Source organism: Phalangium opilio, unplaced genomic scaffold (assembly GCF_054372755.1).
Source record: "Phalangium opilio isolate 3A_F unplaced genomic scaffold, DU_Popi_V2 ptg000329l_1, whole genome shotgun sequence".
In the NCBI taxonomy this organism is placed as follows: Eukaryota; Metazoa; Arthropoda; class Arachnida; order Opiliones; family Phalangiidae; genus Phalangium; species Phalangium opilio.
This window is the reverse complement of record NW_028324226.1, coordinates 6,101,096-6,126,645: the sequence shown is the minus strand read 5'-3', so window position 1 is coordinate 6,126,645 and position 25,550 is coordinate 6,101,096. Positions and strand designations below refer to the sequence as shown.

Sequence of the window (25,550 nt, the reverse complement as noted above, 5' to 3'; positions counted from 1 at the left end):
CAAATAACCGGAAGTTCACAATCCTGCCCGGAAGGTAAGGCAAATCTAATTTTTGAGTATTTCGAAACGGTTTCAAGCGAAATAAATAAATAAACCTAAAATATATTATTTTACCTCTTTAAGTGACGATGACGTCACGGAGAGGTATTATACTGGACGTGAATGGGGTGGGGTGTCTGTCTGTGTGTGTCGGTCACCGCGTTCGCAGTTGGCAAATCGGAGCAAACGTACGTGTTCGCAGTAATTTTTGGCTTCTACTCCCAACGTTAGGATCAAGAAGTGCGTGGCGATCGGCTAGGGTTACAAGAAACGTCTAGACTCACAATTGCAGGGCTTCAAGCAAAGGTTCATGCAATTGCGGATTTCTTATCATTTGTTGTGAATCAATCGCCTTATATACCCTGAATTTCCAAAAATTGTTAAAGAGGCATACGCTAGAATTCAAACGTCAACAATAGCTATGTTTAAAGTTATTTTAGGAATTAAGTTTCTTAAAACGACTTCAGTAGAATTACGTTAAACTACTGACGACTAAAGTAATTAATATCAATTATATTTTCTTAATAATTTAAGAATAACCTCTTAATTGCGTCTCGTATCGGAGAGGTTTATTTTTATTTACCAACTTGTATATTAGTATATTTATCAATTTTGGTTAAGCTTAAGTTTAATCATAGTCCTCTACTTGAGGTTGAGCCTCAAAATCTCTATGTTTATTTGAACAAGATACTCCCTTGCATCGTCTACAAATTGAAGAACAGACTGGACCAGTTTTACCGCATTCACATTTCAAGTCACAGACTTCCTTGCATTTACGAGGGATCATCTGCAGAAGCTCAGCTGGAGCAGGTTGTAGAGTGGTAACGATTGGTTTGAGTTCAGATCCTACCTGTCTCCAACCCCATTCTCTAGCATTTAAGGTGGAATTCATAAACGTCGGACGCAACGCAATTTAGTACAGGCAAAGGCAGGACGTCGTGCGCAAAAGGCGGAAGTTTGCGCACGACGCCCTGCCTTTGCCTGTACTAAATTGCGTTGCGTCCGACGTTTATGAATTCCACCTTTAGGCTGCTTCCAAGCCACGTTTGAACTTGGTGCTGCCGCACTTGTTGGTGGAAGAGAAGCTAATTCAAAAGATCAATTCCATAATCTTCATTTAAAGTATACACTTGGTTTTTTCAACTTTGTTTCACACGCTTTAACTCAACTTTAGCCGTATTGACAAGTGTGGGCGAACAATGGTATATATTAAAACATTAAGTTTTATGATGGTACAAAGGCTGTTTAACCCTCTCCCATACTATACACTATAGCTCTTGTCAGAAAAGAAACAAAATTTGTCAGTAATAGGAACTATTTGTTTAATTTTTGGAAACTTATTCTGAATATAGAAATCATAAAAGCTTTAAATCCCCATTTTTATATGAGGCTAATCTTCAGAGTCAGATTGTGAACTTCCGGTTAGTTGTAGGACAAAATATCTTAGGAGATAAATTATGTGTTTGAAGGTGATCTACAATTGAAGCCTAATTACGTGTTAATCGGTTAAGTAGAACCGGAGTTACTAAACGTTTTCTCGATTTTGTCCGCCATTTTCCAATATGGCGGGAATTCCTCCAATGTGAGAGTGTGGGAGACCACACCACGTTAAAGAGCGCCCAAAAATCTATAAGATCTGAAATTTTCAGCTTTGTTTCAATTTGTTGCGGGTTCCCTCTATTTTTGGGCTAAAATGACTGTACTATACCAGACTATACTTGACTCTGGTGGTGGTAAAATTTACTTCACGATTAGATTAGGATAGATTAAAGACGGAAATCCCGGGAAGGATTATTAGGTCAAGTCGGGAAACTTTTCCAAGTCTTTGAAATTTTCGTTATGTTGTATGTCTATACTGCAAACTGAATTTGGCGGGTTCAATCTCCGTTATTAATATTACATTTTCATATCCCCTTTAATAACTCCATGCTTCTTTCACTTAAAAGTCGAGAAAAAACGCAGACAGAAACTCGTAAAGAAAAGCATTCCATCCAATACACATATTGTAATATGTGAAACATAATTATCAGTAATATTTTGTAATTAGTTTAAATAATTGACATTAGTTACGTTTTAAAAGCACGAGCTTTGAAAATAATGAAACACGTTCTTCTCCAGGAGTAAGATACATACTTCTTGTCGCAGTGATAAAGAAATGAAGAGGAATTGACTGAATATCAGTGTTGGACTGACATTTTGAGCCTTTGTACGCTATTATCGCGACAGTTTAAGGAGAAAAGGCAAAAAAACCTGCGAAAAGCGTCCAATGAAGGCCAGACGAGATTCTCCCGCCCACAAGGCACCCCTCTTTCGGCCCCCAAAAGTGTCGGGGCTTTAGTCGCTCGTGATTAAACTATCTAATCATCGATCATCCGTTAAGCCTTGGACCTTGCAATAGGAGGCAGAGAGACAACAAACTAATATTTATGACGTCTCATGTTGCCCTCTATTGAATCTTTCAACAACTATCGTTAAATTTATTACTTAAATAATATAATTTTTTTTCAATATAATAATCATATTAGCTAATTATAATTATTTACCTTTAAATGAGTATGTTTCATTGTTGATTTAAATCACATTGCAAAAAATTATTGGCGAGCGCAGGCAGTCTACGGAAAATTCTCTCTACTCTCTCTCCTCTCCCACTTACAAAATCCAGCTGCAGCTGGTTGGCGCGCGCCGGGAAGGGGAGGGTGGGTGGGTAGGGGATCCACATCCTTCTACCCGCTCGCTTCTACCTCTCTCTACTCTACAGTCTAACTTAACTCGGGTTTTGTACTAAGCGAGCGTGGGTCAGTTGGTTGAGTCACGGATTCAGGCGCCTTCACTGGCGTCTAGTATGGATCGGCACATCGCAGGTTCGAGGCCACGCACCGACGGAAAAATAATTTCAATTGAAATAAAATACGTTACGCCACCTATGAGGTGTAACGTGAACTACGGGTGAATTTCGAGTTGAAAATTAGCGGGAAATTTAAAATTCGAAATGTTCATTTATGACAAAATTCATCAGGTCACAACATTTCCAGCCAGCCGACCAGCAGAGGGCGGAACAATAGTTTTCCAGCTCTAAAGAGCGGCAAAACTAAAAAGAGATGGAACCAGTTCATACAATAGAGCAGGCTAAGGTCCTTTGATTCGAAATCATTATTAAACTGTACAGGGAGTAAAGCTTTGTCGTGGCTCGATTTTTCTGGGTTTTGGTGAGCAATATTTTGATGGAGTTTTAGGACATCAGCTACCATATCTTGTACCAATTAAATTTCGGGAGGAAATTTAACGGTTTTTTAAGTACAGCTACATATTCCCGAAGGTTCTAGTTACAAATAAATAAAATGATTGGTATATAACTTTGACGGTAGATTTATTATTGTTGTAAAATTACGGTATGATATATTTAATTACGTAAATAGTGATTTTCTGTTTAATTTGAAAATTAGGTTTCTTGAATAACAAGTAAAGAAAATGTATTGTCAGATAATTTATATTTAAAATATCTGGGAATATCATTTGGCACAACGTATAAACTTAATTATATTGCATCAGGGATAGAATTAATTTTAGACGTAGGTCATAGGTTCTTGTAAAGTGACGCCTGCAGAAGCGCTGTCAAAGGTTTAGTACAGAACAGGGATAGATTTAATTTTTGAAGTAGGAATGGAGAACGGTTAGTATTTACTTCAGTCCGACTCATAGCCTAGTATAGAGCCCCTCCCTCTCTCTAACACGTAAGGAAAAGTTTAAATTGTCTTATTGGCTCACTTAAAGTACGTTTTGATGACGTTGCTGACGGGGATGGAGAAAAATACGTAATTCCTTTTTACTTCTGTCGCTATGACCCGCCTCTTCTTTCATACCCCTCTGTCCCGTTGAAGGGGGTCCGGGACTTTGACGCGCGTCCACGTTACTCTGTTCTCCATTCCTACTTCTAAAATCAAATCTATCCCTGATTGCATATATGAATTAATTTTTTTTCTATTCTCCGTTAAGGCCTTAAAGCTTGATTTACTGATAGGGAATGTAAGCCTTAAACACACCCATGAAAATACTACTCATAAATTTTGAATACAATTAAACAAACTAGGTATCCATTAAAATATTGCCCAAGAGAAAACAACAAGTATAGGGGCTGGTTCAAGCCTCCAACGCGAAAGTTATCACCCTGTATATCCAAGCTAAAGGCAGCCGTGAACTTGTAACGTTACTCTCACAGCGCTATTGTATATTTTAGTAAGGGAGTATGGGTAAGGGGGAATGGATCATAGTTAGTCATTAGAGAGCTGCAGCGCTGGCTCTGTTATAGGCTCCGGGGTCGTGGGAACCTTTTCGGGTGACCCCCACTCCTCCTGCAAACTTCAACCCCGCGCTGTACACGTAGCTTCGTGACGCTGTGGTTTCGAGATTTGTTCAGATTAGATACGATTTAGCGCTGGATATCGTTTTCAAACTGTATACTAAATATGTGAAGTTTGTTGTTTGTTTAGAACAATATTTTGATGCTCAAAAGTGACTCTTATGGCATGGATGAGGATGCAAATGGTTTTGTAGAGCTATTGGTTTACTGACTCAAGTTAAAAGGATCTTGAAAAATGGGGGAATTTTAAAATTTTTATGAAAGAAGGGGAGTTGGGAAGTTGGCTTTAAAGAATAGTAGAAAAGTGAGAACTTGGAAAATAGGGCTTGAAATGCCGTAGAAGAGATGGGAAATTTTAAAATTAAGCTAAAAATGCCGTAGAAGAGCTGGGAGTTGAAAAAAGGGCTAAAAAGGCCGTAGAAGAGCTGGGTATTTAAAAAGGGAGCTAAAAAGGCCGTAGAAGAGCTGGGTATTTAAAAAGGGAGCTAAAAAGGCCGTAGAAGAGCTGGGTATTTAAAAAGGGAGCTAAATATGCCGTAGAAGAGCTGGGTATTTAAAAAGGGAGCTAAATATGCCGTAGAAGAGCTGGGAGTTGAAAAAGGGCTAAAAAGCCGTAGAAGAGCTGAGGATTGAAAAGAAGGGAGTTATAAAGATCATAGAAGAGATGGGAATTGGAAAAAAAGGCTTGAAATTCTGTAGAAGAGATGGGAATTGGAAAATAAGGCTTGAAATTCTGTAGAAGAGATGGGAATTGGAAAATAAGGCTTGAAATTCTGTAGAAGAGATGGGAATTGGAAAATAAGGCTTGAAATTCTGTAGAAGAGATGGGAATTGGAAAATAAGGCTTGAAATTCTGTAGAAGAGATGGGAATTGGAAAATAAGGCTTGAAATTCTGTAGAAGAGATGGGAATTGGAAAATAAGGCTTGAAATTCTGTAGAAGAGATGGGAATTGGAAAATAAGGCTTGAAATTCTGTAGAAGAGATGGGAATTTTTAAAAGTTGGCTAAAAATGTCGTTTAAGAGCTGGGAATTTAAAAAAAATGGGCTAAAAGTCCGTAAAAGAACTGGGGATTTAAAAAAGGACTACAAAAACCGTAGAAGAGCTGGCAGTTGAAAAACGGCTCTGTAGAAGAGTACTAAATTGTAAAGTAGGTCTAAAAGGACCCTGTAGAAAAGTAAGAAATTCGAAAATAGACTTAAAAGGTCCCTGCAGAAAAGAGTAAATTGAAAAATAGGTCTAGAAGGGTTGAATGCAAGTTCGGTTTGAAGAATGGGCCAAAAGGAGCGTAAAACAGTGAAAAATTCGAAAATATAGCTAAAAACTTCGTAGAATGGTTGATGAGTTTCAACGTAGACTTTGAAATACCGTAATGATGATTCCGCAAATACTACGCAGTGTGAACTGGATCTTATTCTTGCTATTAATACACCCACCAGTCCATAGTGCCCGAAAGCTTCGTAGATCCTAGTGCGCTCATACCAGAAGTGAGATGAGACTAGAAGTACTGAGCTAACCAAATTCTTCACTCGGCGAAAGTGAATATTCTTGATAACACACCAACGGTTGGCCCTCTCGTGGCGGTTTCAGAATTTCCCCTCCAAAACGTGAGACGCTCGCGGTGGTAGACGGCCGAACTAGATTCAAGCACCCGGGTCCGTGTTTCGCCGCTTTAGGTTGAGGGGAAGGGAGTAGGAAATGTTTTTGGAACTCGACCAATTTTTTTCTCTCTAGCGTAGGCGCGATTGAAGCGGGTTAAAAACCTCAAATTTGTTCACTAATGCCAGGATCTATTACCAATGCTAGAGCTCTTCACTTCTAGTCTCATCTCACTTCTGCTCATACATAGTTCAAAATAGTTGGACCCGTCTCTGTACTAAGGGAGCAAACTCCCATGTAGTATAATATAACATTCTGTCGAGACCTAATTGATAGCGTAACGGGAACACCGATGACAAGCTTAATTAAATGAGAAGGCTAATTATTATCCTCCGTTTTTTTCTCTCCTAGTTTTTTGATAATTTTTTTCTACTAACTAGACCTAATTAAAAATCATACCGTTAAGTTTTGTCGTTTGATGCGTACTTTAGTCCCGGAGGAACGCACGAAGGCGGCAGGAAACGCCAAAATAATTGAAGATGCTCTTAAAATGATAAAGGATGTTGACATTACATCCCGAAATGGATTTTGCTCTCGTGACTTCGAGTCTCTTGTCATTGTCAACAATGTCGTCCGTGCGTGCGGTGGAATGGATCGCTTACTATGCTTGTTGCTATATACTTAATTGTTTTTGAAATCGTGCCAGCTAGGGCCAACTTTTTTATATAGAGTATATTTAGGGGTATAACGAAAGAGACCACCAAGGTCGCTTAATTTGTCTTTCAAAAGTGGTTCCAGATATTAATGGTTTATTTATTCGGTATACCTACATCAAAGGCATCATAGTTGATGCTTGATGATTCCCTTCAGTTTTATGAAACCAAGAAGGGACATCTAGTTTACTAGGGAGAAGTTATAAGATGCCTAAGTATTCGCGCGCCATAGTCCTAGTCCCCCTTTCAAAATACAAGGGGGGGACGTAAAAGGAGGCCGTGCTATTTCGCCTCTCCTCAGTCGCCAGTAATTTTCGTCATTCTCGTTGCGCTGACGTGGGTTTTCAAGAACCAATGAGATGCTGCTTGTAATTTAGAGGCGGGGATTAAATCCGGACCTACGTTTGGACTGGAGATAAAGCTAGAAATGTGGCGAATTTATGACTTCTCCCTAATAAACTAGATATCACCACCATATGAAACCATCATATTTTTGGGTCTTTTTTAAAAATGAGGTTCATTTTAACCGAATGTCCTTAACCGTGGCTTGAATTTTTAGTACAAATTATTTTGCTCATTAAAATTGGGTATTAGTTTTTTCTAGTGTCTGGCATGATTTTTACTAAATAATTTTTTTTTGCAACAAATTGAACTCTGTGCAGGTATTAACTAATTGCGTGTTATTTGATAACGTCTGAATTACCAAATTCCTTTTATGGGAAAATTGACCTCATTTTTTTAACTATTAATTAGTGAATATAAAGTATCGCTTTAATATTTATTAATTGCAAAGTCATTCTGTTTCTATTAGCAGATTAATATGCGATTTAAAAGTATACTCGGGTTTTAATCTTTTTTTCTAATTTAATCGGGAGGAAAGAACGTATATTTACTATATCAATTGGATATATTGCAATATTACAGAAGATACAATACAACGAATTACTTTTTGATCATTCCCAAGCTGTATCTGCATATCTTCAAAATTTCAACTTCTTTCTCAATTTCCCATAAAAAAAAAAGAATAATAATTTAATGTCGAAGCTAAATAGCAAAATCACGAATTTCTTCAAAATTCTTCGTAGAGCAAGAAATTTTCATTCCTTTGAATTTTTTTAAATTATTTTATAAACTCAAAATCGTCTCCAAAAGTGCTCGTTTATTTCTCACAATGAAAGGAACTGTATGAAAATAATAAAAGTGAGTAAATCCCGGTTCATGGAATTCTCATTAGAAAAAAACTATTCTTTTTAGTCATATTCATAAGTCAGGGTTCATACACTTTTTAGAAAAGTCATTTCCTCAAATGTATAGATTTTTACAGCTATTTGACTGACACATCCAGGTTTTTTTATATTATAACGAGGTTGCGTTGTTAATTGAAGTAATCCATTTAGAGTAAACCTACTAAATCCTCAGAAATAATGTAATTATAATTTCACGAGTAAATTACCTCCAAATTACCGATTTTAATTTAAGATTTTTAATGTTCCTTATGAGCACCCAAAAATAATAGAACGATTGTAATTTAACACAGTATTTTAGTTGCTAAATTACCATGTAATAATTTACTTACGAATGGTTAATTACCTTACTGATATCGCTACTAAATATCCCGCAGAAACGACCCTGAATTTTTGGTTCAAAACTTCAGGTTTTTATGAACCCTGATGTAAGTTTTAGTAGAGCCAGTCAGCTAGCTCTTTGAATTTCGGTCATTAAGCGCACATGTTTCTCTGAATTCTTTTGCCAAAAGCAATCTTTTCAGGCACCGTCATGAGAAAAGGAAATATCGTACAAAGCTTACCCTTTATACTAGCGTTTATGGCTGAAAATTAAAATACATTCCACTCTCGAAAACGAGATGGAGACGGATAATATAAAGAAAGAAGAATAGACTCAAATTAAACATAAAAAAATTTCCCTTTTTAATTTCAATTTTGGAAGCTTTGCCTGACTCTTTTTTATTTTATTAAAAAAAAATTCTATCCAGACTCTTACTCTCTTTAAAGGACAACTCTCATGATAAAACCCTTTCTTTGTACAACTTCAAGTTGAAATTCAAATTACGGTAAATTACCACCTCGCACTAGTGCCATATGGTTGATATTTACGGATTCACTAACTTTAAATATAAAGGGTTCTATGGGCGATTTTGAGTCGAAAATGTTCTATTACATTTTGCCCCAAGGGTCAACCTCACCCTAAACAAGTTATGATTGGATTGTTTTAGGGATAACCCCTTAAATTTAATTATGAAATTAAATGGCAATGATTTCTAATTTAATTAAGGGGTCATCCGTAAAACACTCTAATCATGACTTGTAAACGGTGTATCTTAGGGGAAAAGGTCATAGAATATTTTTGACTCAAAATGAACACGTAATCCACCCTTTTTGTAACACCCTGTACAATTAAACTTTCCCTTAAATTTAAGGTTTTTTTATAACGAAGTCCTTTTTGAGTCAATGGCTTGTTTTTTCCTTCAATTTCCAGAACCATAAAGTGAAACTAGACAGATTTTTCTCAGTTGTTTTTTTTCTTGGCCAAAAGATAATCATCTAAAACTAAACTCAATTAAAGCTCTAGTGTTTGGAGTAACATTGAAAATTGAATATACTTATCCGTTGTGTAAACTGACGTTTTATTTTCATAATTTTTGCGCTTTAGGGCAGTTTTCCTAAGCTCTCCAGACAGTTTTACAAAGAGGTATTATTATTATTTAGTCAACGCTAATAATAAGTGTTTTGGCTCTGAAGTTGTCGCGAGGAAGCTTTGAAATTTTGATGTTATTTGAAAATCTTTGGCAGCACAACGTTCAGTTAAAAACAAATAGCAATGTGATAATTTACGGGCATTAGAGATGTGAGAAGGTAATTAACCAAATACCGCCCTAAATTACCCATTTATATTATACCGTAATTTTACCAAACAGTTCCCAAATTTTTGGCGCTCAGTATCAAAGTCATTTTGAGTAAAAAACTAAGTGTGTGGGCAATTTTGAGTCGAAAATGTTTTATGACAATTTGCCGTCCGGCCCACTGTTTTCGAGTTAGGATTTCAGTGTTTTAGGGATAACCCCTTACATTTAATTAAGAAACTGAACGACAATGATTTCTAATTTAATTAAGGGGTCATCCCTAAAACACTCAAATCATAACTCGAAAACAGTGTGGCCCGGACGGCAAAATGGAGATAGAAATTTAATTTTGACTCAAAATCTCACAAAGAACATCCCCCTTAATTTATGGCAGAGATATCAAAAACACCCTGTTCCACTGTATAAGGTAAAAGAGGTCTCAATGAAAGTGTTTGGACTTTGAGTGAAATTTTCAACACGGGGGGGGGGGCGTATTCACCTATAATACTTTCCGGTCTCTCTTGAGGCACCAGATTAAAAACAAGCTTTAATTGAAAAGTCAAAGGTCGCGGACTGCCACCAAACCAGCCTTTTAATACCAGCAGTAATACCCTTGGGGGAAAAAGGCTATACAAAATATATATAATATGATTTTTCGCCGTGAACTTTCACTGAGCCTTAAGGCATTAGCACTTTGTTTAAAAAGCATAGTTCCCACCTTTTCCAACAATATAATTTCCCCTTGAAAAAATGTATTCGCGTATCCCTAATTAATAAGGCAAAAGCTGGGAAAGAGCGTTTTATTTTAACCCTTATTTCGAATTAACTTCACACCCACTTACCAGGCGTATGAAGTAAGGAACCATATATAAATTACGTTTCCGGAATATTAAGTTGGGCCTGGATGAAATTTCTAAAGGATATGTCACCGTGACCTGTCCCATCCTCAATTTGCAATATTTTAAAGCGTCCTCTTACTATCAACCAATGATATTGGGAAAACACGTACCCCCAGTTCGGTCCTTATTGGTGTCTTGCATTGAAATATTCTTATAGACTTCTATATAAAGGGGATCCAGAGTTGATCTACGTCGTTACGCGTTCAAATTAACGGGGGACGAACCCCTCACCCGTTTCTCGATTCCAACTGAACCCCTGTTACTCCGACTTCAATGCCATCCTTGCCATAGTTTCTATTCAGTCAGGGGTGAAATGCCCCGCGTTCTTTTATCGCTTTGGGTTGGGTGCAGCATGCCATTCGAGGATGTCTACATGTCTAGTACGTTCGATAACACCTTGGTAATATGGTTAAACGCCAGGAAACCCGGTTGGTTTGAATTAAAGGACTGACTCGGAGTCCCTGAGCTATGTTTTCTTTTTGTTAAAAACCCTTACGAAAATTATTTGTTCAAGAATTGGGCATATGATGTTAATTCACGCAATTTTAAAGTGATATTTGGTAACGCCCCGGTAATTTAATGTGATATTTGGTAACGCCCCGGTAATTTAAAGTGATATTTTCAAACGTCCCGGGAATTTAAAGTGATGTTTGGAAACGCCCCGGGAATTTACATTGATATTTGAAAACGCCCCGGGAATTTACATTGACATTTGGAAACGCCCCGGGAATTTACATTGATATTTGGAAACGCCCCGGGAATTTACATTGATATTTGGAAACGCCCCGGGACTTTCCAGTGATATTTGGTAACGCCCCGCAGTTTTAAAGTGATATTTGGTAACTCCCCGGTAATTTGAAGTGATATTTGGTAACGCCCCGGTAATTTAGAGTGATATTTGGTAACGCCGCGGTAATTTAGAGTGATATTTGGTAACGCCGCGGTAATTTAGAGTGATATTTGGTAACGCCGCGGTAATTTAGAGTGATATTTGGTAACGCCGCGGTAATTTAGAGTGATATTTGGTAACGCCGCGGTAATTTAGAGTGATATTTGGTAACGCCGCGGTAATTTAGAGTGATATTTGGTAACGCCGCGGTAATTTAGAGTGATATTTGGTAACGCCGCGGTAATTTAGAGTGATATTTGGTAACGCCGCGGTAATTTAGAGTGATATTTGGTAACGCCGCGGTAATTTAGAGTGATATTTGGTAACGCCGCGGTAATTTAAAGTGATATTTGGTAACGCCACAGTAATTTAGAGTGATATTTGGTAACGCCAGGGTAATTTACCCCATCACTTATACTTTTTATTGGTTTCAATTCAAAGCTACCGTTGGGTTTTCGAGCTCTTTCAGAATCATAGAAACTTAAATTTTCATGAAACATGTACTTTAAACAACCGTGTGGTTGTTTCTCCATCTTCCTCACGCGTAAACTTAATTCACTGAGGGATACCGAATATAGTTTTATATTAAAGTTCAATAACAGTATACCATACGTGTACTTCTTGGAAAATGCGTTCAGCATTGTTAAAGTTAACGTACAGATGGGAACGGTTGTAGCTTTGGCTGTATTGAATACTGCGATTGCATTTTGAGTTGGTTATAATATAACTAGGAAATGGAGAAAAGCCGCCTTCTTTTGGGGTAAACTAAAGCCTCCCGGGTTCATTCGGAGCCACCCTGGGTTTCGACGACTATTACGCGGAACGCCTGGTGATTTTCTCGCCCAGATCTTCCATCCCTTATTCCGTCTCAAGAGTAAAGTTCCGTGAAGAAAGAAGTTAAATACCCTTCCCTTTAAGTCCTGTTTAAGCTTTCGGTGTGCAACCTTTCTTATTGGCTGAATTTTTCAATTGGGAGCTTCTAAAGTTCATCCCAACATTGTACGTGATGTGTACCTTGAACTTCTTAAGTGTTATAATATCTTAGACAAAAAGTCTTCCATAGGAACTCTTTACCAGACTCTTGTTTCTAATTCAGAATGAGAGGACAAATATGTCATCCTTATGGTTGGATGTCCAAAGCCAGTCCTAGATATTTGTTTACCTCAACAACTGCACAACGCTTTTACTAATCAAGGTTGCCACTCTTTGTACGTAGTAGAACATGAGTCGCATGGGTTGCTTTCCTAACCTTTGCATTATTTGTCCACTATCCACGTCAAAATTTGAAAAGCCCCTGATGTCCTTCGCAAAGAAGGCGCAGGGCACATTGGGTATGACACGAACTCTGTTCAGTTTGCGCCATCCATGTTATGTCGTAAGACTGGTATAGACTGGTATAGATTCGTAATGGAAAAAGGAAGGGCGCGCGAGTTTTCAAGGTCGATAGGTCGTTCAAGCGCGAAAAAGAGAAAAGTTTTCGTAGCTGATGGCAATGGCGCGTTGGACTATGTCGAGACAGGCGTACTGTCCCGAGCCCTTTTTCTTCGCTTCAACTTGCTTGTCCGACTCGCTGACTCGAATGCTCAACGAGTGGGCTTCCAATCTCGAGCTATATAGCGGGTTACACAAGGGTCAATAGTTCGCCCGGACTGCGATGGTATGAGGACCAAACAGCGTGCAATTCCAGAGTACCGTTCAGTTTCCCACCAAAAGAAAATAAGGGATTTCCATAAGGATCTTTCTTTAACGCTAGATCAGTGTTTGGACAGCGTACGAACTCTTCTCTCTCTCTCTTGCTTTCATTCGCTATCGGATTTTGGTTCCTCTTTATCTTTACCAGTTGGTAAGGGTGCCATGGTGGTGGTGGTGGTGGTGGTGGAAGGGCTTTCGTAATGTATTTCTTTCCGCTCTTCGGAACAGAAATAACAGTTAAGACTAGCTCGGCGGCCACACGGCTACTCCGTTGGGTGCAAATACCGTCAGCTTGATGACGCTCTGCATCGTGCTTGACCAAAATCTTATACAACTTCCTCCTGTTTATCCAAAGTAAATTAACCCGAAACTCATGTGGAAGTTAAGATTTTTAAAACGATATTATCACCCGATAAAACACGGACTGTAGACACTATATATCAGATTGTATGGCTTTTAAAAATTATTTACCAAATTCCATGATCCATCAAATCGGCCTTTTGAAAGATTATTTCTCTATGCAACTCTATTGCAATAAGGGCAAGTTGATTTTTCACGTGCAACAGATTATAAACTGGTCGTGCGTGAATTGCAAATGTTCTTATTGTTCTTGCACGACTCGTGAATTAAGAAAATTCTGTAATTTTTCACGAATATCCATTTTATCATAAGTTAATGTTACATAAGTATGACACTACCTATACCTCGTTATGCTAGAAACTTACTGAGACCTAGTTAGAAAATGACTCGAAAATTGACTACACTCGGTTTTTGTAGTCCATCTTCCTATTTAGAATGTACAAAGCCTTTGACAGCGCCTCACCAGTCGCCTCTTTACCAGAATCTATGACGATTCACCTACGTCACTTCAAGATAGTGACAAACTTGTGATTTTATTTATCTCAAGATTCTCTCTCATCAAAATGAAACGTTAAAATACGCTCATTTAAATTTAAATGTGACATGATGAAAACATTAATGAATATTGGAATTTCTTCTATACTTTAGAACTTTGTATTAAAGTACTTCTGCTATTACCTTCTTGAGCTTTGCTCTTTTTCCTTTTTGTTGTACTTTTAAGAGTCTAGAAACTTAGTAGTGAGTCCAGCCAGCAAGACCGGGGTTATTAAGTAACTTTTTGAGCTTCTCTTTCCTGGCCAGCTTCCTTTCCTAAAGTATCATACAACTTGCGGAGGCTTAAATAGCGTTTTACCGCTCGCGCCCGGCCCAAGATACTTTCCTCTATACCAAATCTCTCATGGCAATTTAACCTTCCTCGCCCATATAAAAGATTGTATCAAGTAGAGTTTTCAGTAGCCTATGAGTTATTCCTATACGATCGAGTTGGATTTTGCTAAGGATAACACCTCTAAATTAAGGCTGTTATACTTGCAAGCTTATGTGTGTTGATGCCGAAAAGCAGGTACAAGACACTTTGTAATTTACAAATATTTATTCACTTTGTGTCAAGGAGAAGGCTTGTCAATAGAAAAATAATTCGTTTTTTGATGCCAAACAATTCATTTATTTACTTCTTGGCATCGAGAAAAAAAAAATTTAAAGCAAGATCTAATTAGCTGGCAGCTAAAAAACTCTGCCGGCGCTGCAGTATTTGCCAATAAAATAAAGGGTCTATAGCCTCTTTTAAAATGTAGGAAATCCGAACATCGAACTTCATCAATGAGAAAAATATAACAAGTTGGGAAACCAAAATAAACATCTCAGAGTCGAGACGCGATTAAGAGGTTTTTCTTAAATAATTGAATAAATATAATTGATATTAATTAGTTAAATCGTCATTAATTTAGCTTAATTCTAGTTAAATCGCTTTAAGAAACTTCATTCCTATTGTTGACGTTTGAATTCAAGCGTAAGCCTCTTTAACAATTTTTGGAAACTTGGGGTATAAAAGGCAATTGATTCACAATAAATGATAAGAAAACTCGCAAATGCGTGAACCTTTGGTGGAAGCCCTGCCATTGGGAGGCTAGACGTTTATCGTAACCCTAGCCGATCGCCGCGTAATTCTTAATCCTAACGATGATAATGTAGTAGAAGCTAATATTGCTTTCCGATTTGCCAACTGCGAACGCAGTGAGTGACACACACAGAAACGTCCAGTGTAATACCTCTCCGTGACGTCATCGTCACTCGGAGAGGTAAAGACTGCTGAATAAGTACTTTAAAATTAACACTATTGTACTTAAGTCTAAGACTGAGTGAAAAGGCGGTTATCTATCGTCAAGGAGGTATTTAAACTTGCCGTTCACTAAAAAACGAAAGAAACGGCTCTTAAGGTTGGTTGTAAACGAGATTTTCTCCGCTTTAATTTTCTAAAAGAGTTTGTTTGGAGCGATAGGGAGCTTCTTCCTAACTCTTAGAGCCACAAAGTTTGTCCAACTAAAAAGAAAAGATGCTTTGACGAAGAATTTAGTCCACGCCAATAAAAAGAGAGCTAGAACAAACTTCGGAAAAGGTTCTGTCTCTAAAAGATAAATGCCCTGTTAAATGTATTACCACACTAAGACACAAAACAAGTAGCTTCTATTATAACTTGCACCCTTTTGTTAACAGTCCAGACAGTACCCGGTTTTTATTTTATTTATTATTTGCGAAAGTTTGGGAACACACGGAATATTTTAGACCCAGAACCAACATAAAGATTGTTTCAATAGAAACCAAGTTACTCAAGCACAATTTGACTCACAAAGTAAACATTACTCGCTGAACGTTATTTTTAAATTTATTTTTGTAAATGCCGTTTAGAAAGTGCTTCAAAAAGAAAGATTCATGTCGGAATTTCTTCTTTGTATTCGAAAACTAATGAATCATAAATATTCAAAATTGGATTATCTACAATATTAAACAAGTGACAGGTAAAAGTTATTTTGGACGGACATGGAAATTCCATCAGGTGATACTTGTTGTCCAATAGAATTCTTAGGATAGATTTAATTTTAGAAGTAGGAATGGAGAACGGTTAGCATTAGTCCGGCTCATAGCCCATTATATAGAGCTATTTCAGTTGTGACGTCAGTGCCTAGATAAAACGTCACGGGCTTAGCTTTGGCAGTGGGCGGCCATGTTTGATACCGCTTTGGTTCTATGGGCAAATAGCATGGGTGACGTCACACTAAGGCTTCTGAGATAGATCCCCTTCCTCCAACACGTAACGAAAAGTTTAAATTATCTTATTGGCTCACTTAAACTACGTTTTGATGCCGTGCTGACGGGGAAGGCGAAAAATACGTAATTCCTTTCTACCTCTGTCGCTATGACCCGCCTCTCCTTTCATAGCCCTCCTGTCCCGGGGAAGGGGGTCCGGGACTTTGACGCACGCCCAGATTATTCTGTTATCCATTCCTGCTTTCAAAATTAAATATATCCCTGATATCATATACTCTTTGTAATAAAAATGAAGAATAATCGATACTGACCCATTCATTTAACACGACAGTATGTACAACCATGGAAGAACGCGCTTATAATTCCATTAATATATTGCTTCATTCAATTGCGAGCTAAATCCGATTGACGAGGAATCAAGGATATAGAAGATTAAGATCGGGAAGTTCCGAATGGTTCCAAATATAGATCTTTGACGGACGGAAATGTTGGTTTGATTAGACCACGGGAAATGATCAAATTTTTCGTAGACCTCCCATCCCTACTACCTACATCCGATAGAGAGCTATAGCTAAAACGCTGCTCCCGCAAATTGAAGGAACCGTTACTCAATCCAATCAAAAGCAATTCCGTCTGCTACTCACGGACTCTGCGCCTTCGTGCTTAAGCTAGGCTATAGCTTCTTTTCTCGCGAAATTCTTGCCGATAAGGAGAATCCACTAAGCCTCGGTTCTCAGGACGCCTTACTGTAACTCTTCTTAGGCCTAACTCTCTCTCTCTCTCTCTCTCTCTCTCTCTCTCTCTCTCTCTCTCTCTCTCTCTTTCTGCCACCCATGCAGGACCCGAAAGTCTTAAGGGGCCTTCAAGGGATATCTCCCTTCAGACACCCTATGGAAGTAGTAGGCTATATATAGGGCTTCAATTTGTTGTAGGAAAAAGCTTTTCCCTAAGGACTTCCGTATAGGCCTAGATCAAACCACCAACTACTCCATACTCTTCTTCTACCTCCCAATACGACAACGACCGTATATACGGGTTACTCTCTATTGTGTCTACCTACAATTTGTGACATTATGTTGTAATTTAATTCGATGACCTGTGACCTTTGTCCAGACCTTTTAATTCGCTATGACTCTATTGACCGATGTGTTGCTTTTTTGGGGGTGGGTGGGATGATTTGTCTTGGTATATACTTTAATTTACCAGATGAAGGCGAGTTCCATACTAAACAGGTAAGGCACATTCTGCCGTACATGAAACCAGAAGGGGATAATAGAAGAAGGGTGACACTCTGTATCCTCATAATACTTTAGTTTTTTAATGTAACATGATTCTTGCCAGGCTTATGCACCTTTTTGTTTACTCTCCCGCTCATCAAACTCGGTTCAGATGGTCATGGCACCATGATGTGAATTCTTTAACTGTTTGGTACTAAATTCTCAGCAATCAGCCCACAAACCTTGATTGTCTTGACGCGGGAGAAAAATCCACAAGTGCATGCGCCTTGGCAAATAATTATGCGCTAATAGAGTCATGATGAGAGGGAATTATTTATCACGTATTATGAAGGATTCGGTTTAGTAACCTTGCTCCCAGTGTTCAGCTGTTGGGAAGAATCGTGTTACAATTACCAGTACTCTTTGTGGTACACTTTTCTCGAGGAGAAGTATTATATACTTCTGATTTAACCTATTAATTTTATTGACTGCATGGATCAAGCTGACGTCTTTTTTTTGAAGTTCGAACATTTAGAAGTTTCCTTTTGGGCAAATCAGTCAATAAAGTGTTTTAATATTCAGTAAGAAAAAACTCTTCAGTATTTGTAATTATAGTATTTAGGGCTAATTTTGCGATGGCCTTGAAAGGCCAATGCGATTGAAAGAGTCGTGAATTGCAATGAAAAACGTTCTAATATTATTAAAAACTTGAAAACTAACATTTTCCATTTGCCACGAAGAAGCGGTTTTTCCTACCGAAAGGAAACACGCCTCGTTTACCAAAATGTTCGAAACTCTTGATCGGTGTCGCCATAACATATTGATCTGAGACTTAAATATTGGAACCCCATTACTCGGGGTTAACTTTATAAAAGACAGAAGGAGAAACAACCACGCTTGTGTAAACGGAAAAAAGGCTTAAAAAATATATGGTCGCTACGCTATCTGGGTGGTAAAGAACTTAATCAGTCCTTATCTATAACAAAACTGCGAGTTATTTGTGTATAACCAAGTCTGTGTTTAATGGTGTATTACAATGAAAACAACCCCGCTCAACATCCTGTCGGTATATCGTTGAGTGGTCCATTTTGCCAGAACACGTACATGTTACTGCCACTGTCTTTCCTCATATCACCCAAACTTGATCCCTGATGTTCCCCTCTCTCCATTTGCGAGGGTGTAAAGACCTTTTAATATCAAACGGAAGCGTATAGTCGACTACGATAAAACCAGAGCAACTAAATGGGGCCCATCATCCACAGTTACAATCATTTCGACCCGCTCCCGCTCCTAGCACTTTTCCACCCTTCTTGTCTTTTCGCGTTTGGAATTCAAATTAGGCACTATACATCCTAACAGAAGTGTATAATACTTCTCTTGTCGAGAGAAGTGTACCACAAAGCGAAGTAATTGAAACATGATTCTTCCCAACATCATTTTAAATTTGGAGCAAGGTTACTAAACCGAATCACATACGCGATAAATAGTTCCCCCTCATCATTACTCTATCAGCGCCTAATTATTTGCCAAGGCGCATGCGCTTGTGGATTTTTGTCCCACGTCAAGACAATCAAGGTTTGTCTGTTGATTGCTGAGGATTAAGCACCAACAAGAAGTGATATCTAGTTTACTAGGGAGAAGGTATAAATTCACCACATTTGCAGTCCAAACGTAGGTCCAGAGTTAATCCCCGCCTCTAAATTACAACCAGCATCTCATTGGTTCTTGAAAACTCACGTCAGCGCGACTCGAATAACGAAAATTACGTATTTTCCGACTGAGGAGAGGCGAAATAGCCCGGCCTCCTTCTACGTCCCCCTTGTATTTTGAAAGGGGGACTGGGACTATGGAGTGCGAATACTTAGGCATCTTATACCTTCTTTCAAATAAACTAGATATCACTTCTTGGTACCAAACAGTTATAGAATTCACCCTAGCACGGTGCGATGCCCATCTGAACTTAGTTTTATGAGCAGGGGAACAAACAAAAAGGTGCATGAGCCTGGGAAGAATCATGTTACATAACTCATTTATTAAGAGGTTATACAGAGTGTCAGCCTTCTTCTATTATCACCTTCTGGTCCTAACCCTTTCCCCTCGTAAGCATTTTATACCCTGGCACGTCCACTGGTACAACCTAGAAAACTGGGAGCGATAAACGTTGCCTTACCATATCTCGATCAGTACAGCGTCCATACGTTATGTCTTTACATACCGATATATATCGAATGATTATTGGAGCGACAGCTGGAATGGTTTACGTAACGTTTGAGTCAACGACGGGATTTATCCGAGGTAGAGGATAGTAATTGGAAATTCGACAAACTCGAAAATAATAACTTTAGATTTATAGAAGAATGTATTTAGTTCTACCATTTATGTTGAATTGTAATGTATTTATAAAATATTCATCGTTCTTTAGGAATTTCTTCAGAATTATGGCGATCAAAGTATGAAGAGCCAGAAGTGGCAAATATAGTTTTAGCATACCAATACTTAGTAATGCTAGAGACTTACTGAGAGCTAGCTCGAGATCGACGCGAGAATTGACTACACTCTGGTTTTCAGTCCAACGTCCTATTTAGTCTGTAGCCAGGCGTCGTTTTACGAGAATCTATGACATTTCATCTACGTCACTTCATGACAAGCTCTCAGTAACCAGTGGCAAACTTATGTAGCATATCTTTATCTACTTATGGTTTTAGGTATGTGACTCTATTCCCTTTTGCGTAATAGAGATGGAAATTTGAATCGCCGTCATTCAAAATAGTTCATAGCTTCTTAGACAAGAGAGAATTAAGAAAGGGAGTGGAAACTTGAGGGATAGATGTAGCTCTAAAACGACCCAATCGGAAGTAAAAAACAAGGTCGAATTCCGGTACGTCTGCATGAAGGTGTTAGATTTTTTTCATGTGAACGTAAATTAACTTCGAGGATCGCCCGCTGCATCGTGTTCTGTCTTGCCAAAAGCAGGACCTTCCGCTCCTTTTCATAATTCTCTCTGCTTAGACACAAATCTCAGCCATAAAATGAAAAAGATTTATGCAAATCCATAGATTTTTCTTGTATGAATAACGAATAGAAATAACGGACACGAATTAAGTGTTCAGAATTTTATAGTCGTTTGTAACGCTTCAATATTCACGGTAAATAACTGAATTAATTCATGCGAGAAAGAGGGCTCGACGTTGGCATGGCCATTAAGTTTAGCTTCATCAGTTCGTTATTTGCCAGTGGCTATTTCCGTCTACCATGTCGTCTCTGCACTCTAAATTCTAAATTTATGTAGCCCGTCAGATAACAATTGGGACTTGTTTAAATCTCGCATCTTGTCGGACTCGTCGTAAATGGGAATACCGTTTCAGGAATTGTTGTGACTAATTATTCCATAGGATTCCATTATACCGTAAAGGCACCCTTTCCAAAAATTGTTCAAGTTATAGCTTTAGCTAAGGACGCGTGTTTTATCAATGAAACTCGTCTGAATGACGTATAAATTAGAGTGACACTCAAGATAAAATCAAAGTCATTAAAGGGATAGTGACGTTGAATTTCGCATACATGGGGTTTTGGTAGTTTTAATTGTTAAAATAGCACCCCAGTAATAATCAACATAGAGTGAATTTACCTTTCTATGGAAGTTCTAATTTTGAACAAAATTCTCTCATCGCAAACTTCTGAAATTGGGCTTATGTGTAGGGGGATTAAAACACCTTAGAGAGACCATTGGAAAATTATTATTATTATTATTATTTTTTTTTTGTTTAAGTTTAAAATTGGTCACTTCCAAGCCTCGCAAGAGACTCATGAGCGGATTTAGCTGTAAAAATCCCCTCTAGCTCCAAGGATTGGTAATGTAGCCATGGACGAAGCAATACTGAAGGACCGATGGCAGAGGGAGAAAGTTCAAAAATACTTGTTAGTTCGCCTTCTAGCGGGAGATTGTAGCAAACCAGATAGTGGGGGGGGCTTATGGGGGAATCGACGTTCTAAAGAGGGAAGCAGCTAACGTCTTATTTTGTCTAGATGGCGGCCCAGGCTTGGAAATAAGGTTTATTTCTGAACTAGTCCTCCGGACCAGTGACCCCTGATGTCTTAAATATGAAACTGGTCCCGGGACCAGTGACCCTTCCCCTATTTATTTTTCTACTGGTCCCAGGACTTGTGGTCGTTCTATCTTCTAAAAAAATCTCTCTCGGCTTAGGGTTGTATACACAACTGGACTCCTGGAGTCGAAATTTATGTTAAAATGAAAATAATTAAAGAGGTCCCCATATCAATTTTTAATAAAAGTAGGAATTAATAAACTAGTCATTGGGACCAGTGACCCTCACGTTTTGAATAAAAAAAGTGGTCCAAGCTATTAATAAACTGGTTTTTGACCTGTAAACCTGTCTTATTTCCTAGCCTGGATGGCGCTAGATTTTTCCGGGATTTGACTCGGTATTTTTCGCAACCCCCATCCATTTTGGGGCTGAGAAGGGGGAAGTAAGCTTAACATTGGTTGTTTAGTCGCTTAGCATGGGGCTATATGGGCTGCCATCAGTCCTTCAGTATTGTTTCGTCCATGACGTAGCTTCACTCGAGTATGTTTGTTTACTCCTCGTTAACGAACTCCTGAATTTAACAGATTATGCTATTAAAGTCGAGAACTTTTAGACTTGATTTTGATAAAGAGATATACTGAAACTATTTTTGAATGATTTTAAAATTTGAAATTAAACTACCTAACTGCGCAACTCAAACCGATGGTGTCAACCCCTTCTGTCGCATTCAACATTGCTACAGCGACACTGGTACAACCGGCAATACTGTATCAATACCAGCATCATCTTTTGACGTCAGAATATCTATAAAAAGCCGCGGCTTTATTGAAATAATCGAACATCTTTTGTCTAGACGCTTTAGGATACGCTATGTCTAGTACAGGACGTTGTATATCTGGTGGAATGAAAGCAAAAGCGACAAAAGACGATAGAAAATGTCTGTCAGAAGCAGCTTCTCTTCGGAAAAATGACGAGAAAAAATGTTCGAAAGGAGATCTAGAGAGAGTAACATCAGCTAAGGGTAGTGCGAGAGATGACAGGACAGGACAGGGACAAGGCGACAGGGTATAGACGCACGCGTGGCTTGTGCTTTTAATGAAACAACAATCTTTCAGCCGCTTTCTCCGCGTGTCCCTAATACCATCGCAACCCGGCACAAACATCGGTGTTACCACGAGCGTAAGCTCTTAATTAAGATGACCACCCTAGGCTTTTCATAATTGTCACTGATGGACGCGTATAGCTCTCAGCTAGTCAAATTTCAGAGACTCTGTTTTACGAAAAGGGACTAGAATCGTTGAAGCATTACAAATTTTAATTTATAAATCCATAAGTTTACAAGATATCTTCTATATCTATATAAATCAAAGTCCTGACTGACTGACTGATAATCAACGCCCAGCCCAAACCGCTTGCCTTAAAAAGCTGAAAATTTGTAGGAACGTTACTCATAAGTAGTAGGCGCGTACTAAGAAAGATTTTTCCGATCCGCCGCCATCTTAATAAATGGCGCCCAGAAATGTAAAAAAAGTTCTCTATGCAACAAAGTCCGCACGTTTCAACCGATTTCACAAATATTTAGTACACTGGTTTCCTTTAACCTATAGACGGGCTGAATGGTCTTTTGGGCTCGATTTGTTGCCATTTTTTTAAATGGCGGTCCGAAATTTAAAAACCCTCCTTTATGGAATAATGTCCGCGTGAAAAGTAATAAAAATGTCCCGATGGGCTGACGGGCAACGCCGAGTGCCTTCGCTCCTAGGGGCTACAAAAATATTAGTCATCAGTAAAATATACCCATTCTTTATATCATTTTGATGGAAGTTCTTATTACACGCGAGGGACGCCGCGGGTAACAGATAGTGTTCCACAAGTATGTCACTACTTATACTTCGCAATGCTACAGACTCACTGAGAGCTAGTTCGAGAACGACGCCAGAATTGACTACACTCGGTTTTGCAGTCCATCTTGTCCTATTTAGTCTTTACCAAGCCTTTGACAACGCCTCAACAGGCGTCGCTTGACCTACGTCACTTCATGACAAGCTCTCAGTAACCAGTGACAATCTATGGAACATATCCTATGATGAACGTTCGATTAAAACGTTACCGCGCTAGTCCCTGTTCATATAGAATATCCTTGACCGTGCTCTTTTTCTGTCAGCTCTTCATTCTTTTATTCGTATCTCCGGCGTCATATAGAGCTAATATGAGCAGTTAATTACTTGCAACGAAATTCGGGTCCACGCTCGGTTCGCGCGCAAATAATGAAGTTAGAGACGAGGGTGAGGAATTTTGCATGGCGCCTGTGTTTTGGTGCTAGGTTGAATAAAGAGAGCTAGGCCTTTGGGACACACGTACCAACACCCTCGAGCGAGGACCCGTAAAACTGGGCAAACACTAGTAAATTGTATTAGAAAATTTGAGTGAAGGGAAAGTTCTAGTGAAAAAATTGGTACGGGAAAAGATGAACTAGCCAGTTTAAGTTGGCAATAAGTATGTGCTCCAAAAATGAAATGTTTAAATTAAGGTTTTTCTGCTTGTTTAACTTTTCGTATAGTTGCTTATTCACTTCAGCCAGACAGTTTTCCTCTTTACTTTTTCTTAATTTAAAAGTTTTCTAGCTAGAAGATTATTATCAATTGGTCTGAATCTGTAGTCTGATAAAGACCAGGTGATTGATGGCTTGAGTTTATTAGCTAGGTTCCGAAAAATAGTGTTTTTATACATATATTTTATTGTTTGAAAATTTGTCATAATTTTCTTTTTACTAAGTTCTTAGAAAACACCGTCTTCCAAAAAGGTGATAGGATCGAATAGAAGTAGGGTTATATGGACGATTTTGAGTCGAAAATGTTCTATGGCATTTTGTCCTAAGGGTTACCGTTTAAACGTTATGGTTGGAGAGATGATTTAAGTAATTGGAATAAAATGGTAATTAAGGGGTCATCAGTAAAACACTCTAAGGCAAAATGTAATAGAACATTTTCGACTCAAAATAGCCCATAGTGCTCACTGAACTTTGGTCAAACCACCACCCTTTTTGGAACACTTTGTATAAAGCCCCAATTTTGGAATGGGTTACCCACAGGGCCGGAAATAAGCACAGGACGCTGGACATGTCCAATAAAATTTTAAAATGTCCCATAATTTTTTTTCAAAACTAAGGGCAGTTGACCAATACATTAGCCGAAGTTTTGATAGCTTGACTATGAAGAAACCATTTTTGCTCACTCCAGTGGACAATGTCCTCCAATTTTTCCAGTCGAACGGGGGATCACTGGACTCATGTCCTATAAGACATTTTTCTTATTTCCGCCCCTGATTACCCATTGTTCCATTCCATGAACATGTGCTTCCCGTAGCAGATTCGATTCGAAAATGAAATTGTGCATGTAAAATATGCTCTTACTTTTATACCGAAATCGTTTTAACGTTCACCATCTGAACTTCGATCGAGATCTTTATTACAGAATTACCTTTTAGTTATTAGGTTTTCTTTTTCGATGAACTATATATAGGCTTTTTAAAACTTTGGCCAGAAACCAATTGTTAAGAGCAGCTCTTTGGAAAATTGGAATTTGGCGATAAAATTCTAGCTGCGTGGAAAAAGAAAGATAATAAATCTACTGGAGATTCTTAAGAGTTTCAAACGGAATATTCCTCTATGGATATATGCTAAATAACTAAAATCAAAACTTAAGTTTAAATTTAATGGAAGCAATTTCGTAATACGCAAATGTACAAATTCGTCTGCGGTCAGGAGAGAATTTGTGAAAAATGAACCTAAAATTAGTTTTGGTTTAAACTTAACCTAAAATAAGTTTTGGTTCAAATAAATTCACATAAAATTGAACTAAAATTAACAAATAAAAAGATTCGCAAAGTTGTTTAAATAATGCAATTTAACACGTAGCTCCTATGGATATTTTGTATAGATGTTTGGTATAAGTTGATAAAATATGGGATAATATTAATTTAAAGTTCGGATGCCCCGCGCCCTATTAACGAGTAAACACTGTTGGAATTAATAAGTTTTTAACTAATTACAAATGTAAATAACTATAGGAGTAAGGGGCTTCCCGCATTTCATGAATCCGAAAATATTCTTCG

At 38.2% G+C, this 25,550-nt stretch overlaps 1 protein-coding gene across 2 annotated transcripts in view; it reads right to left on the bottom strand.

Annotated features, from left to right (window-relative positions):
• Nucleotides 1–25,550, bottom strand: part of LOC149610541 (neurogenic protein big brain-like) — a 291,238-nt gene that overhangs the window by 258,297 nt on the left and 7,391 nt on the right. The gene's annotated exons all lie outside the window — the stretch shown is intronic.